This window comes from Falco cherrug, chromosome 2, assembly GCF_023634085.1.
Source record: "Falco cherrug isolate bFalChe1 chromosome 2, bFalChe1.pri, whole genome shotgun sequence".
Lineage (NCBI taxonomy): Eukaryota > Metazoa > Chordata > Aves > Falconiformes > Falconidae > Falco > Falco cherrug.
This window is the reverse complement of record NC_073698.1, coordinates 67,612,196-67,628,414: the sequence shown is the minus strand read 5'-3', so window position 1 is coordinate 67,628,414 and position 16,219 is coordinate 67,612,196. Positions and strand designations below refer to the sequence as shown.

Genomic DNA, 16,219 nt, shown 5'->3' with positions numbered 1-16,219 from the left:
GAGCTATCTCCCACCACAAAAAGTGCAACCTTGCTCTGCTGTGGCTGGTAGATTTGTAACTTTAAAGTTGAAAATCTGCTGTGAAAGGGAGAGATGAATATTCTTTTGTCAGTGTTATGCTCACCTACATTCCTCCTATATCATATTACTATATGTACAGTAGCCATTTAGCATCCTAGTGAATATTATCCAACAAAATTAGGACTGTAACTTTTTCACCTGGCATGAGTATTTTGATGTTCAGCCTTAAAAGAAGCCTCTAGTGGTTTTTAATCAAACTCTGTCTATATATATAGCTAATTAGTATTGTTAAAATGTTAATGCTTCAGTGGCTGTCAATGTATCCAAGATTTATTTCCATGAAACCTGTCATTACCCTGCCATTTCATACCCTCACGTGGGGTGAATCTGCATCACAAATAACCGTGCATATGTAAATGAAACATTAAAATTACACCATTAGAATTAATCAGTCTAAAAATGCAAATTACAAGATCCCCAATCTCTGAAGCAGTACCCAAGTGAGGGAAGGTGACTGCCTACAACACTACACCATCCGGAGTTTCTCTAAAGTTGCTCAGGACCAATTTATTCATCAGAGAAACACAAAAGAGCCTCAGACCTCCATGTAACTAGTCTGTGGGGACCTTGAAAGGGTGGCAGCATGCTGGCCAGCAGCAACAGGCATTACTTCAGTTTTCAGCTTGATTTTCATGGAGAGGTAGCCATTTTTTCTGGCTGACAGTGTTAACATTTATCCAACTGTCCCTTAATTCTGAATGTCCTGACCCCTGTGAGGTGAGTCAAGGAGGTGAGGGCAACAGCAGGTAAGATACTGCTTGGCTCTCAGGATCAGGGCTCCGTGCCCTGGAGAACTGAGCCGGAGGCACTTGTGTAAATGAATGAGCCTTTCTCATCCTTTTCTTTTGGTATAAAAGCTTGGATTTGTAGTGCAGTGCAGCAGAAACTGTCACCAGCACTTACGATTGCAGGAGCTGTGTTTCATCACCAACTTTTTTGGGTGTTTTGGCTCCTGATGTTTAAAGCACGATGGGATCCTGGAGGACTGGGTTGTGTGTGATTGAAGAAGTTGTCTGATTTTTTCCTAATGCAAAGGGTGCCAGCTGGGAACACTGGTGTCTGTATGGACAGAAAAGATGTGGTTTCAGGGAAAGGGCTTCCCTAGACTTCCTTAAGAAACCATATAATTGTAGGTAGGAAACAGGATTTTATGTGCACCTGAGTATTTAGTAGGGAATGACCATTACATGCTCTTCATGGCAGGAGCTTTGCATATACAAACAATATCCAACACACAGCAGCAGTATAGCTACTGCAATGTGATAAAAGTGATCTTACAAAAATCAGTGATATTTTTCTCTAAATCTCAACCTGGAAGTGAATACTTGGTGCTTGCATGCGTAGCACTGCTGATTCCCATGGAAGCACATATGGCAGAATGGCGAGAACCAAAAATAAGTATATTCTACCCCAACACTTCTGCCATCTTAAGATCTTCTAAGCTTTCTCAAAAGACCTCAAGAGCTGGTCCATGCCTCTGCCTCAGTCCTGCTAGTCAGACGGAGATGTCAGGAGGGAACCCCAGGTAATTGTCACAAGCATGATTTTTCAGCAATAGTGGTTTGCACCCTTTCAGCTGCCCCACTCACCTCAACCACATGTTGGCTCAGAAGCTGAAGATCATTGTCTATGTTATGGCTAGAGTAAAAGATAGTTTTATTAGTCCTCTGGTCAAATTTTGGATACAATAGCACCACTGTGGCAGTGTTAGGAACTGAGTTTTCAATAAATACAGTACCTCATATCCTTTTTTTAAAAATTTTTTTCTCCAAATGTGATCAAGAATATATACAGACTATTGACGAAGTTTAGAGTGCATCCTTTCCCAGTTTTATGTACAGGAGCAGTAAACAGACAGAAATTTTTATAAAATTAAAAAGAAATAGGCTATTATTCTGCCTTCCAAATCCAAATGCCTGAAGCAATAATTTTCAAAGTCTACCATCTGGCTGATAAAAGGCACAGAAGATTTTAGCCAGAAAGCAGAGAGTCTCATAAATTTATGAACTGATGAAAATAGGGTTCATAGCAGAAACCAAATGGTAACCTTAGTTATAGCATTCCTTCACATTCAGATGTATGTGAGTATGTAATAACATACAGCCTTCCGCTGGTCCCTTCTAGGACAATTGCTGTTTAAGACAGCGTACAAATGTGTATAGCCAACAATAGATGTTATAGCTACTGACCGTGGCAATCTCGGTGTCAATCAGCAATCTTAGCTAATATATCTCTAGATAGGAGTCGGGGGAGTAGCAATAACAGACTGACTGACTGCTGCTGGTATATAGGTTTTACAAGGTTTGCTTCCTTGTGTCTATGTGTGTGTCTCTGTACACAGCAAAGCTGAAATATGCAGGTATCTGGTGAACTAAATAAAAGCCGTATCCTTTTGGGGAAGTAGACAGTTCAAACAGTCATTAATGCAGACAATGGAAGTTAGTATTTCCTTTATTATGTACACAGAGAAATCCATGTTAGACAGCATACATTAAGGACCTGGGTTATTGTGGTTGCACACGCATGCACACAGAGAGAAGTATGACAAAGAACTGAGAGCTATTAATTGGGATTTGTGTTCTAATTTATTCTCTCCATGTAAAAAGAAGAAATATGATGCTGATGGCTCCCCATTTTTCCTGTACACAATCTGTCTACAGTGTTTGCCTGCAAAGAGGAAAGGCTACCTTTGTTTCATGTGCATCTGCTCTTGCTACAGTGCAAAAATGCTCCTTTGTTGTGCTCGGCAGCAGGAGTGTGCACAGAGGTGTAAGGAATCTAAGACCCCAGCTTCTACTTTTTATCCCCTCCCCAGTGGATTACACGCGCGGCACAATACAGTAATTAAAAATAGTTACACATGAAATGACCCTGCACCTCATCAGCTCACTGATGTGTCACTTTAAAGACGGACATGCAGCAGTAATTGCTCTGATAAGAAATTTGTCTTTTTCTCCTCTTCGCACCCCTTGCTGTGTGCTCAGGAGAAAGGGGGACCGGCAATACCTCTCCTCACAGCCTTACCCAACAACCCACTGGGGCACTAAACAACCCTCTCCTCCTCTCTGCACCCTTTGTTTAAAGCGACAACTTCAAAGATCTATTCCGTGGGTAGTGGGGAGGGAGGGGAAAAAAAGGGTTACTTACTTACAGAGCAGTAGCGGGCAGTTAATGTCACCTCCTGGACCAGGGACAGGGGGTCACATCCATTAACAAATGTGTAAAGAGCACACCGGCCTGCCTGCAGAAGAGAGCTGTACAGCTAGCCGGGGCTTTCTACTGCCTGTGAAGAGTGGCTCTTCTGATTTCAGCTCTGCAGTCAGTGTTGTGTGGAAGGAGGCTGCTGCTGCCTTCCCCAGCCTAGTGAAACCCCTCTCTATCATTTTACCATATAAGGAGACAAAAGCATCGGAGACACTCATTCTTTTAGGCGCTCTGCAGCTGGCATTCGACACTTTCTCTATTCCAAGGGTGTCGATACTTCCCCCTCCTAAACATCTTGTCTTTCTTGGCCCCCTTCCTAAAATAAGGCTCCCCCTCCCTTCCTCCAGCCTTTGTTTCTCTAAACCCCCGATGCTTATTAATAACATAGCTTTGCTAAACCCGAGGGATCGCGCTTTCCAGAAGGAAAGGTTTTACAGCAGCTCAGACCCGAACGTTTGTAAGGCTCTTCACCTGGCTGAGAGAATGAAGTACTTGGTTAAAACTGGTATGAGCTTTTATTTGCTTTGGCTGTTTTGCCTGCTGCCACTCAGTGCCTTGCCCAGAGAAGAGTGGAACAAGCCGTCTCTCTTCTCCCCGGTGGAGAGGTGCACATTTTTACGAGGCACAAGTGTGCAGGCATTTCTTTACGAGTGTTCAGAGCCCATTCTTCTTTCTCTCCACCCTTCTTTCTTTCCGAGTTCCCCCATAGTGAGGAGGAAAAAGAAGAAAAGCAGGGGAAATCAAGGAAACCAGCGCCTCCCCCCCTTGTGCAAGAGAGAGCCAAAGGAACAGATTGTCCCAGCACAGACTCGGGACCTAGTGGAGAGCCCTGCCAGCGGGCACATGTTAAGGAGAGGGGGAACCATTCATCCCCCTATAATCAGGAACCATTTTTTCTGCTACAAAATCCAATTTCATCTATCAACCATCCTGGCAGAAACACATTCTGCTAATCAAAACAGTGAGGGTCCTGGGAAACCTCCCAGAGGGAAGAATTTGGGTCAAAAGCATGAGGGAGATGTCTGCTTTCTGCCACTTGAGGGATAGGGTGGGGAGGCATTTCAGGGTAACCGCTCAATCATGACTGGGGCTTGCCAAAGGGAGGTACTTTGATTTAAATGCTTTCAACCTTAAGAGAAACCAGTAGAGCAAAAATGTAAAGCCTATTAGCCCTAGACAGTGTTGCTGTTGGTTTGCATCCAGATGATGCAAGGTAGCCCAGTGTCCTTTTGTGTTGGACACTGGGTCCTGGCACGTGTCTGGGCGGTGCTGTAGGTGTGCATGTGTGTTAGCTAAGGGTTTCTCCTGAAAACCAAACTTATGCCAGAACCCTGACCTGTACTTACTGTCCTCTTGTGCACCCAAACGGTAGTTAGGTATGGAATAGGGATGAAATGTGTTAGTCAGTCATAGAATTTTAGGATCATTTAGGTTGGAAAAGACCTTTAAGATCATCAAGTCCAACTGTTAATCCAGGACTATCAACTCCACCACTAAACACATCCCTAAGCACTGCATCTACACATTTTTTGAACACCTCCAAGGATGGTGATTCCACCATGTCCCTGGGCAATGCTTAGCAACCTTTTCAGTGAAGAAATTTTTCCCAATATGCAAACTAAACCTTCCCTGGAGCAACTTGAGGCCATTTCCTCTTGTCCTGTCACCTGCTACTTAGGAGAAAAGACCAACCGCTACCTTGCTACAACCTCCTTTTGTGTGGTTGTAGAGAGGTATAAGGTCTCACCTGAGTCCTCTCTCCAGGCTAAACAACCCCATTTCCCTCAGCCGCTCCGCATAAGACCTGTTCTTTAGACCCTTTACTGGCTTTGTTGCCCTCCTCTGGACACGCTCCAGCACCTTGTCCTGGTTTCAGCTGGGACAGAGTTAGCTATCTTAGTAGCTGGTGCAGTGCGGCTCTGATGTGAGAACAATGTTGACAGATCACTGATGTTTTTAGTTGTTGCTGGGTGGTTTATACTAAATCAAGGACTTTTCAGTTTCTTGGGCCCTGCCAGCGAGAGGGCTGGAGGGGCATGGGACATTGGGAGGGGACACAGTCAGGGCAGGTGACCCAAACTAGCCAAAGGGATATTCCATACCATGGGACGCCATGCAGAGTATATAAGCTGGGGGAAGAAGAAGGAAGACGGGGACATTCGGCATTACGGTGTTTGTCTGCCCGAGTAACTGTTACGTGTGATGGAGCCCGGCTTCCCTGGGGATGGCCGAACACCTGCCTGCCTGTGGGAAGCGGTGAGTGAGTCTCATTCATTCTTGTTTTGCTTTGCTTGCGTGCGGGGCTTTTGCTTTACCTATTAAATTGTTCTTATCTCAACCCCCGAGTTTTACGTTCCTTTCTGATTCTCCTCCCCATCCCTCTGGGTGAGGGGCGGTGGGTGAGCGGCTGCGTGGGGCTGGGTTACCAGCCAGGTTAAACCACGACACAGCTCTGCATCCCCCTTGCAGTGAGGGGCCCAAACCTGAACACAGGATTCGAGGTGCGGCCTCACCAGTGCCCAGTACAGGGGGACAATCACTGCCCTAGTCCTGCTGGCCACACCGTTTGGGATACAAGCCAGGATGCTGTTGTTGGCCTTGGCCACCTGGGCACACTGGCGGCTCATGTTCAGCTGGCTGTCAACCAGACCCCCAGTCTCAGTGCTATTCCAAATCTACAAAAGCACAGACAGAATAAAATGATGGGGAAAGGCCATTCCTAGTTCTTCTATCAGAAGCAAAATCTCTTTCACAGATGTGAGTTATTTCTATGATCAGCAATTTCCATGGGTCCGTCTGTTTATTGCTGCAGCCTTTGCAGTTGCATTTTCAAAACACAGGCATTGTGCCCTGAAGGACTGACTATGGATGTAGGGGATTAACAAGTATGATTCTGTGGCAATTAAAGCTTATTTAAATCAAAGACACTGCACTCCCCAGCCACATGTCCCTGGCTCCTCCCTTGCATTTGCACTGGCACTGGAAGGTGAGTTGAACCAGACAGTGAGCAGTTTTCATGAGCCGTTGAGCTACCATGGAACTGCAGTTATGTCCTCAGAGAGCTGCTAGTTGGGTTTCCAGCCCCATCACTGGCTTGCTGGACGCCCTTGGAGAACACATTGCATCTTTCTGTTCTTTAGTTTCACTGTCTGTAAATATAGAGCTCAGGATAGCCAAACTCTTGTGTGAGTTGTCAGCAAATTTACAAAGGACTCCTTAGAGCATCATAATACTACTACTACTACTACTATTTCTTTCTTTTAGCTTAAACTATTACAAAATGACCACAATAATAATTTATTTCCAACTTAGTTACAGTTCTTACCTCAGTTCTGATTTAGAAATGGATGTAAAGAAAAATGGGCCCTGAAGGTGATTAGATTTGGGCTATTTGAATCAGTTTATTTCCAAACCTTTCTAAAACAAATTAAATATTCTACATTTTTTTCCATTTTTCTCAATTTCCTTATTTTCATTTCCCCGTCTGTCCATTGACAACCACTGCAGCAACTCTGCCAGAGATTTTTTGATGTGACCTGCTGGAAAACAAGACAAGTGTTTTCCAGAATTGCAAGTTGAAATATATACTGGTTTCAGCTGAAATGGTTTAGTTTAACTGTTGCAGATCATGGGTTGACTTTAAGAAAGTAAGGTCATTTTTGTCTGATTTAATCTAACATCTCTGACTCCTTGAAGGCAGAAAAGCCCGTGCCAATTTAAAACCTGATGATCTGTGGGCTCACTATGGGACTTGATGCTCAGCAGCCACATCAAGTCTGCATGGAGCTGTGAAAGGGATGAGGGAGAGTTACCAGGCAGCTCCTTCCTCATCCCATGATGTGGTGTATGCATTCCATCAGACACAACCAGGGAAGGCAAAAGGAACCTCTGACCTCATCCTCCTTCAGTAAGTCCACTTCACCTTTTTATCTACCAAGTAAATATTTATCTGTGATTGGCAAAACCCCACACATCCTCTTTCCCACCAGCATCAAATCCGCCAGGGGTGAGTGGAAGAAAACGAGATTTCCTTAATTGTCAGGGAGATGGGGAGGAAAAAGCAGGGTTTTTTTTTTCCACTGGCATATTTAATGTTTAAGTAACTGAGCCACCCTTCTCCACCCCAGCCCCCCCACCCCCCACCCCCCCTTGCTTCTCTGATCAACCCAGCACAGATCAGCAATCTTCAAGGCTTCAGAGGAGAAAATACAAGGAAATCAGGGGACAATGTTTCTGAAAGGGTGCTTAAATTTAAGGTTGAAAATTCAAGTACTGTTCAGTACCATCCTGTGTCTTAGAAATGTACTCTGTGGCTTATATATGTAGCATTTATGTAGCATATATTGCTTGTTCTTCAGTGGCCTGTGTGCTAAATTTAATGGGTTTAATTCTACATGGAGAATGCCATACCTCACATATGGGAAACAAGATGGAAAAAGTATCATTTTCATAGCAGGACTTTTCAATGATTTTACTAATCCTTCAGAAATCTCACTTCAGCTACTGGGTTGATGCTGGAATAACTACAGTTTCAGCACTGATCCTTTCTGGCTGAAGAGAATGAATAAAGAAAAATAGTGGAAAGAGGCAGCTGGAAGTGGAATATTTCTATTTCCCCCAGTTTGACTCATAGAGGAGTTTAGTGTCTCTGAGAGGGCAGGGGAGGTGGAAAGTTACACTTTTAGGTTTGAAAATGGCTAAGCTACTGACTGATTCCTTCCACCATTATTTTATCCTGGAAACTGTTTATTTACTTTATCAGAATTCAACTAATCCCCTTTCTGATGCTGGAACCTGTGTAACACAAGCTTTCATTGAATATGAGAGGGTGCATTTAGGAGAACTGCTATTTTTGGCACTGCTGCTTAGGAAGTAGTGTAGACTCATGCAGACATTGCATTTGAGTTCATTAAACCTAAAATAACAGCCAAGCAATATTAAATCTTCCTGAAATTTCATTCTCATAAGATGTTCTTAGGTAGTTTTCCCCAAGCATATGAGGAATCTGCAAAGGGTAAAAAGATTTTCTTTAATGTGCATTTTCTCTCCCCGTTCAGTCTCCTAGTCACAAGGCTTTTTGCAATATTCTGATCTTCCTTTCTTCCCCTGGGTGACTCGATACTCAAGTAGAAATACTCAGCAGGTAAGAAATATCAGAGTTGCACAGATTCTGATGAAGGAATTATGGATACCTTTGGACAATCCATTAAAACCACTGCAGCCAAGGCAGATAGGGAACTTAACATGAAGTGAAAGTCTGTCCACTTTGGGTTGATGCAAGACTTCTTTTATTTTTGGAAGGATGTTTAGCCTAAATCAGTATAAAATGCTTAGTGTTTTAGAAACTCCAGTTGAATCTGGAAAAAAAAAGTTTCTATGTTTCCTTTTGTAATGTGTTTGAATAATTTTCACATACAGCCTTAAACTGTTTTCTTCAGTGAATTTATAGAAAGGTGCCATGGCTCAGTAGCACTGAGGAACTTCTGGTTTTGTATATGAAAAGTTGTCTTCTGAAGGGTAATATATTGTTATGTCGCAAGATAGATGACATGATTCAAATTCAAGGGTGTTTCTGTGACAGCATGGTCTGGGATGGAGCTGAAAGCAGTTTAGACCATTATGGTCTAATTAGACCCTTGGACAAGGATTTTGTTCAGTTTTTGAAGTTAGTCAGGACCTTGTTTTCTATCCAGTTAGCCCCAGTTTCATTCAGAGAAATCTATCTCTTGAAAGAGATGCCTCAAAGGGAATGTGGCAGTGAGACGCTGGTCAACATGCCACTGTCTGTGTAATTGCTCCTATGCCCCTTTGTCCATGGACAGTTGAGATGTAGAGATGGTTTGCAATGGATGACCCAGGCAGAAAGACAGCCATGTCCCTGCTGCTTTCCTTTATTTCAGCTGGGCAGATAAACAGCTCTTGACACTGATGAGTGGTGGAGCATGAATTGAAGGGAGAACAGGGGAGAAGAGCTGTGGTGCTCAAGGAGGGAGCAGACAGCACACCAGAGGAAAATTCAAGGAGCAAGCCAGAGTTTTAAGGAACTGGTATCTGCTGAGGAAAATTCCTCTTGGTGACAGCTGGGTTTTCAACAGCTTGGAAAGCTGAGGCACCATGTTACAGGACTGACAAGTCCTTCACTGGACAAGCATCATCATGATCAGAGCCACCCCAGGTCCTCACAGATTAAAAGAAGCCCAAAAAGCCATTGCAGGATAAAGGCAGTGCATCAAACAATTCCCCAAGCAGCAGGTGTCTGTACCATGTGGGCCAGCTACCCTGGAGAGCTTTCACTAGGCTGCTAAGCAAGTGAAGATGAAACCATGAAGAGTTGTAATGAAGCCAGTGGAAAGCAACAGTTCTTGTGGAATGTAGTCTTTTCCTTCCCTGCTTTCCCCAACATTCTTTCTCCTTTCAGCTTGCTAGGAAACAGATGGTGCCTCTACTTTTAAGGAAACAGAGTGAAACATTTTGATCTTTGCTGTCCCCACACCTCTTTGGACTCTAGGCATTCCCTAAGCCCATCAGCTCCACAGTTTGTTCATCTGAAACCAGGGACAGAGAGCTTGGTGTCACATCTTTGGAAGTGCTTTGGGATCCACAGACAACTTCTAACAAGAGGTGAATGGTCTTTGGAAGCTATGATTCTAAATGATGATAGCGCTGAGATCTATGTGGAAAAGCTGTTGCTTCTTTCCTTTCCTCTGGATTCAGTTTGATTGCCATGTGGGCCCCTGACTATGACAGATGGGAAGAGGCTTTTGGGTTCCCTACCCCTACGGGTGGAACATGGGATGTCAAATTACTACAGCTTGCAGTAATTGCTGGTCTTCTGAACTGGCAAATACTACCCCTTAATTTAGGGTTTTATTCATTTCAGGATAATCATGATTTATGGCTCCCTGTTTCAGACACATGAAACACTGTGATTGTTCCAAAAAACGAATCGCTCTGTGTTTCTGATAGCACGAGACATGCAATTCTGTACAAAATAGTTCACATTCCCTGCAGTGTTCCCAGCACGCTCCAGTGTTTTATGCAAAGTCCCCTTTCCAGAATCCTCCCCCTCCCACTGCCCCACTGCTCATAGCTTCTTCTCCAAAACTTTACTTCTGTGTGAATAATTTTCTTCTTCTCCCCATGACGCTTTTTCTGCCTGCATCCTTGACATTTTTTTTGACCCTCTTGAAATAGCCAACAGCAACATTTGTAACTACCATTCTCCCTTATCAGCTAGGCAGAGTCCCTGTGAGCTTCTGAGTAGAGAGGTTTGTAAAATAGGGCAGTTGACAGACACCTCAAGAACTTTATCTAACTCATTCCCAAGGCAGGAGTGACAACATCCAACTCATTTTTTGTCTAATTTGCCCTCAAGGATTAGCATTAGGACTCAACAACCTCCAAAATCAAATGAGCATAAGTTTTTTCAGTATAACAGAAATGTGAAAAGGCAGAAAGAAAGAAGAGATTGAGACTAGAGTTTTCAGTTTAACATTCACGCCTGTAAAGGATGACTAGTGTGAGGCAGAACCTGTAATTTGCAGGTATTCGTATCATGCCATAGCAGTATGAGAAATGCTGAACAGAAGGGTTCTTCCAACTTGTTACCTTGTTCTTGGGGACTAAGAAGTGTCTTGGGAAAAAAGTGAGAATAGTCTGTAATGATATCTCTTCATAATACTCTCCCAGCCTCCAACAACTTTTGGCTCAAAGATTTCTCAACCTGGAGGCAGTATCCATACTGAATATCACTTCCATGAACTCGCGTAGTTCCCTCCTGATCCCCTGAAAGGAAATTCAGAGTTTCCTGGAACAGGTAGCTCTATGTTGTTAAAGAACCATCTCCTTGTGTTCATTTTGAACATATTACCTCATCTGGTGCCTCTTAGGTCTTACATTTTCAAAGATAATGAGCAACTGATCTTTATTCATACGCTACAGGCTGTTCACGTCTTTGTCAATCTTTATCGTATGTCCCCTCAGCCATCTCTCTACTAGGCTGGAGAATCCCAGCCTACCTAGTCACTCTGTATGAAAGCCACTCCCTATGTTTTATCAATCTTCCCCAAACTGTTTCCAATATGGCATTTTGCTTTTTCAGATGAAGTGGCCAGAACTTTAACATTCTATTTGCTTTTTGGCTGTTTTTGACACTAAGTAGGTTTTTTTTGTAAACCTATATAACCCCCAAATTTCACACCCAGGTGGTCAGTTCAGAACCATTACTTTATAGCTAAAGTTCCATTTTTCCCCACATGCGATGCTTCATGCTTATCTACATTCGGTTTAAGATGCTGTTCCAGTGCCTACTCATCCTGTTGCCTAAGAGCCTTCTGTTTCTGTCTTAGAATTTCCACTAATAATCTCCTGTTAATCTCCCTTTACTGTAAGAACTGCCTGTTTATCTTTCAACTGATTTCATACAATACGTGCAAAGATTTTTCCTCTTATCCTGTGCTGCTGACCTGTTTTTAAGGGATTTTGGTGAGGGCCCTTGTTGAATACATGGAAAAGCACAAATATGCAGATCTCCTGTATCTGTATGTTTATCATCTTACAGGAACCCAATGGATTTGTAGTGCGTGATTTCTATTTACAAAGCTGTATTGAATTTCTCCCAATGTATAGTATTTATCCATCTTCTCTATTGTGTGTAGTAATTTCTACTCAATTGATTAGTGGAAATTAATCAAACTTACCAAACTGTAATTCCCCCAGTTTCTCTTGGAACCATTTAAAAAGGTTGGCACCGTATTAGTGACTTTCAGGTGCTCAGTTCTAAGCATGTTTTAAATAAAAGGCCATGCACTATTATTGTTTCAGCTAATTCATCCTTGAGTCCCTTCAGATCTCATGGGTGAACACCATCTGGTTCTAACATTTTCTTCCTATTAATTTTGTTTATTTGTTCCATACCTCTTCTACAGACATTTCAGCTTGAAATAGACCTTCTGACAATCCCCATAAGGAAGTGTTCTGCTGCAGGAAACGCTTCAAGTTCCTCACAGCAAACACAGGAGTGAAAAAAATTATTTAGCTTTTTCTGTTACAGCCATGTCTTCCCTGAGGATTCTTTTTGTACCCTGGTTATTTATTGGCGCTATCATTCCCCAAACCTTTCAACTTGCCTAGCGTTCAAAAGACATACGGTTGTAAATCACTTCCCAGATTACTTCAGGCTTGTAATATTTTGATGTAATTAGAAACAGTCACCCTCTCCAATCTGAATGTGATTGGGGACATCCTGTTTTGCAGAAAGATCCTTCTGTATGGCAACAGTTATTTTTCTGCTCAACTACTGTTTGTATATACTACAGATAAACTGAGAGGGTCTGAGACGTAGGCTCAGACATATATTATAGTTGAAAATATGAGCTTAGATCGCACTTTGAAGTAGAGTCCTTGCTGTTGATCCTCTTAGGCCTCTGCTTACTTTGAACTCTGTAAGTGCTCAGGCCCTTTAAATAATAGGATTAAAGTAATCATTTAGTTGCTGATGTGAATTTCATGTCTAACACTTCACATAGAGCTGAAAAAATATACCATCCATTGTTAGCCTGATAGATGTATGGATTGTGTTTGTCCCTACCAAGTTTATATTCACATGGCTGTCTAGTGGAGTTGCTGTCTTAATGTGAATGAAATTCAAATGTTGTAAAATGAAATAAAGGCTTGTAACAATGGCTTGCCTTGAAGATAATGTGTCTCGTGTTGGAAGGTAAGTAATTTTTTTGAATTGTTAGAGAGGAGTCAGAAATAACAGTATGAAGCAGCGCTAGTCCTTTCATTTATCCCTACTGGCTAACTGTAAAGTCTAGTGAGTCCTTGCTGGATTGCTACAATACAAATGCCTTACACGACTGAGCACTGTCCGCATGGCTGGATGCTCCCCGAAGAGCTGGTCCACAGTGATACTGACTTTTCCTTATATCAAGAAGGATTTCCAGGAATGCAGACTCCTCATTTGTAAGGAAGAGTTCCTAACGCTTGGATGTCCAGAAAAAAAATGCAGGGAAAGGGCTGGTTTGTCTGTCAGCAGACACAGCACTGGCAGGCAGAAGAAACTTCACTTGCAGGAGAGGGCAGAGGAAGACCTGGGAGGAAGGCAGGCTGCTCTGCTTGGGTGCCGTGCCCACGCTGCTTCTCCTGCCAGCTTTCTCTGTGAGCATGCCTCAGACCCAGAGCTCTGTGCTATTTCCTTTAGCAATCATGCATCCACCCTGCATTTGCATTTGTAAGCGGCAGGGGGAAAAGGCAGGAAAGGGGGCTTGGCTGTAGGTGCTTGGGCAGGTATCCAGGTTGAGCCTGTTCACAAATCTTCTCACAGCAACTGGCACTACCCACAACTACCTGCACAACCGAACGCTCACCCTTTCCAGGCACAATGAGCTGGAAGTGCCAGTGCCCTTCACATGCTAGGTCTGTGCTAATTCAGCTGCTCTCATTCAAAAGATCATGAAACCATTACCAAAAGCAGTCAACCAGGAGGAGTGGCAGAGTCTAGTAGGAAGCAATGATAACAGAGAGAGGAATGGCTAGGACAAAGGGAAGACCGTGCACTGACCCAGATGATCCCCAGGATGCAGGCTGGGTGCTCCTGCTCATGGTGGTGGGAGAGGGTGGTGTGGCCACACCACTTCTTTGTGTGCATTTTGACACTGGAAACAAAGTGAGGGCTGCTGAAAAGAAATGGATGGATGAACAAACTTCCCTTGCATATTGCAATCTCCTTGCAGCCTCCTTGTGCCCACGACAGGGACATCTTCTCAGGGGTGACCTCATCACCCATTCCTGTGGCCCCTCTGCCTTCCCTGCCTCCATTTATACCAGTAGCTTGTGTTGGCCCAAACATAGCAGAGGATGGTCCACACTGTTCAACTCTAAGTGCAGCCCCTGGTCTGGTTGAGCCCAAAGCCCCCATCACCCTCCCAAAGGGTCTCTGGCATGGCCCAAGACTGGCCTGCTCAAAGGACTGCTCCTAACAAAAGGGTGGATGTGTGCATCTCATTTTGCCTGGTAAGACAGTGTAACTGTGTGGACATCAGCTGTGCCAATACTAGTTGGTCTCGGGACCAATATTTTGTTATAAATCAAAATGTTTCTGAGACAGAACTAGCTAACAGAGAAACATGACAGTAAATCAGATCAACCTATTTTCCACAAGGTTGTCCTAAGATGTCTGTGGTTTGGTTGATGTTGTCTGTTCTTCTATCTCACACACCATTTGTTCCTCAGGATCAGGAGAAAGCCTTTTTGGCCCACTCTAGTCCTTTCTTGAATCTTTTGCTGCTTGTAGTTCTGTGGTCCCTTGGTCTTCAGACCTGATAGAGCATGGACCTAAGATTCTTGAAACGGACAGTTTTGTTGTTTGTTTTTCAACTGTGTGCAAAGGTGCCAACATCTGCACCAACTGCCTTCCTGAATTCTGTCTACCTAAAGATCTTAAGCAGAACTATATGTCTTTGTACTGTGCACACCATATACTATGTTCATGTAATCAAGTCCATATAATGACACCCTCTTCTTAGCCACCAGTATTCCACAGCAACAAATAACTGTATCTAAGACACTAATTGCACTAATAAATCTAGATCCTCCTTAGGTTATGAATCTGCAAGTTATTGAACTGCAAGACTTAAGTAAGGTGACACTACAAATAACACCGTGGCTTGATTCAAGGTTGTGAATCGTTAGGTAGACAAAGAAATGTGAATATTATTACTGTGAAGTTCAGAAATGCTTCTGCAGCCAATCTTAGAGGTGTCAGAGTAAAACTTACTGAATTTGATGAGACAGAGGGTGAAACAGTTTACAAATGAATGACCTTGGTAGCAGTCCTGATAAGAAGTTCCAATTGCCTTTTATAATAGGTTATTTATAATGATTGAATATTTTCCCATTGATTGCCTAACTAACAAACTTACATAAGCACCTTCCATTAACAGTGAAAGCTCTGTTCTTTTTCTCATTTTAAATGGTTAGTCTAAAATGAGAGACACCAGTGTCCTAGCTGGCTGATTATCATTGTTACCACAGTCACACTGATGTTTTTTGGAAGCAGTTAAGTAAAAATAACTGGAATACAAGTCTAACTTACAGCATCAGATCAGGAAAGTACAGTCTCATGCAAAATCTCTTTCCACTCAAGTTTTCTACAAAAGACAATTTTCCCATTGCAATCTCAAATTTTTCAAAGACCTTCAACTTTGCACTAAGAAGTGCATTGAATTGAAACTTTTTGAGGTAATGTTGGTTGGAAAGACTATTGCCATTACAAAATTTCAAACAGGTTTGTGTCATTTTCTGCCTGCAGATGAGAATGGATGGTCTAGAAAACCATCATTCTTCAGTCCCTCCTCCCAAGTTTCTAGTCTTTTTCATAATCCTTAATTTCTAAATAAACTCTTTCACATCATTTTGTTCTGAAAGGCAAAGTCATTTCTGCAGACTATTGCTCTCTGTCACAGCCCTACCAAGCAAGGAAAAATTCCTAATGAAATATTTCCACTTCCTACAAGGGTTCTTGTTTCCACCACAAGCACTTCCCATTCATCTGATGTGCTCCTTCTGTGCCTTGAGTCCCACTTCACACTTGCAAGCAAAGTTTCAGGAGGATAGCCTTGGTTCACCTCATGAATCTCCAGAGAATGCCCCAGAACATATCAATACATGAAAACCAATACAAGAAGCAAAAATGACCAAGGAGAAAAATGAGAAGTAAGCTCAACCCAGTTCTTTTTCCAGAGTCTACATTACTAAAGTACCCCGGTTTATAAAAGTGGAAAGGAGGGGAGAGTTTGCAGGTAGTAGTTATGGATTTTGATAATAAAGTCTGTTCTTTGATCAATTAAATGCTCTGTGTAATATTTGCAAATAACCTATAGTAGCATCCAACTCACCCCATTTTAACTGACCAAATGTTAGCTGACCCAAA

The 16,219-nt window shown here is 42.9% G+C and overlaps 1 protein-coding gene across 6 annotated transcripts in view; it reads right to left on the bottom strand.

The window, feature by feature from the left end:
- The window catches only part of FHL2 (four and a half LIM domains 2), a 63,566-nt gene that overhangs the window by 23,291 nt on the left and 24,056 nt on the right, over positions 1-16,219 (bottom strand). For 2 of the 6 annotated variants that reach the window (XM_027813394.2, XM_027813398.2), the window contains exon 1: positions 3,229-3,404. The exons of 2 other annotated variants lie outside the window; for them this stretch is intronic. The gene's annotated coding sequence lies outside the window, so the exon portion shown is untranslated. Of the gene's footprint in view, positions 1-3,228; positions 3,406-16,219 lie in introns of those variants that run through there. 2 more of the 6 variants (XM_027813395.2, XM_027813397.2) reach the window with 2 other exon arrangements.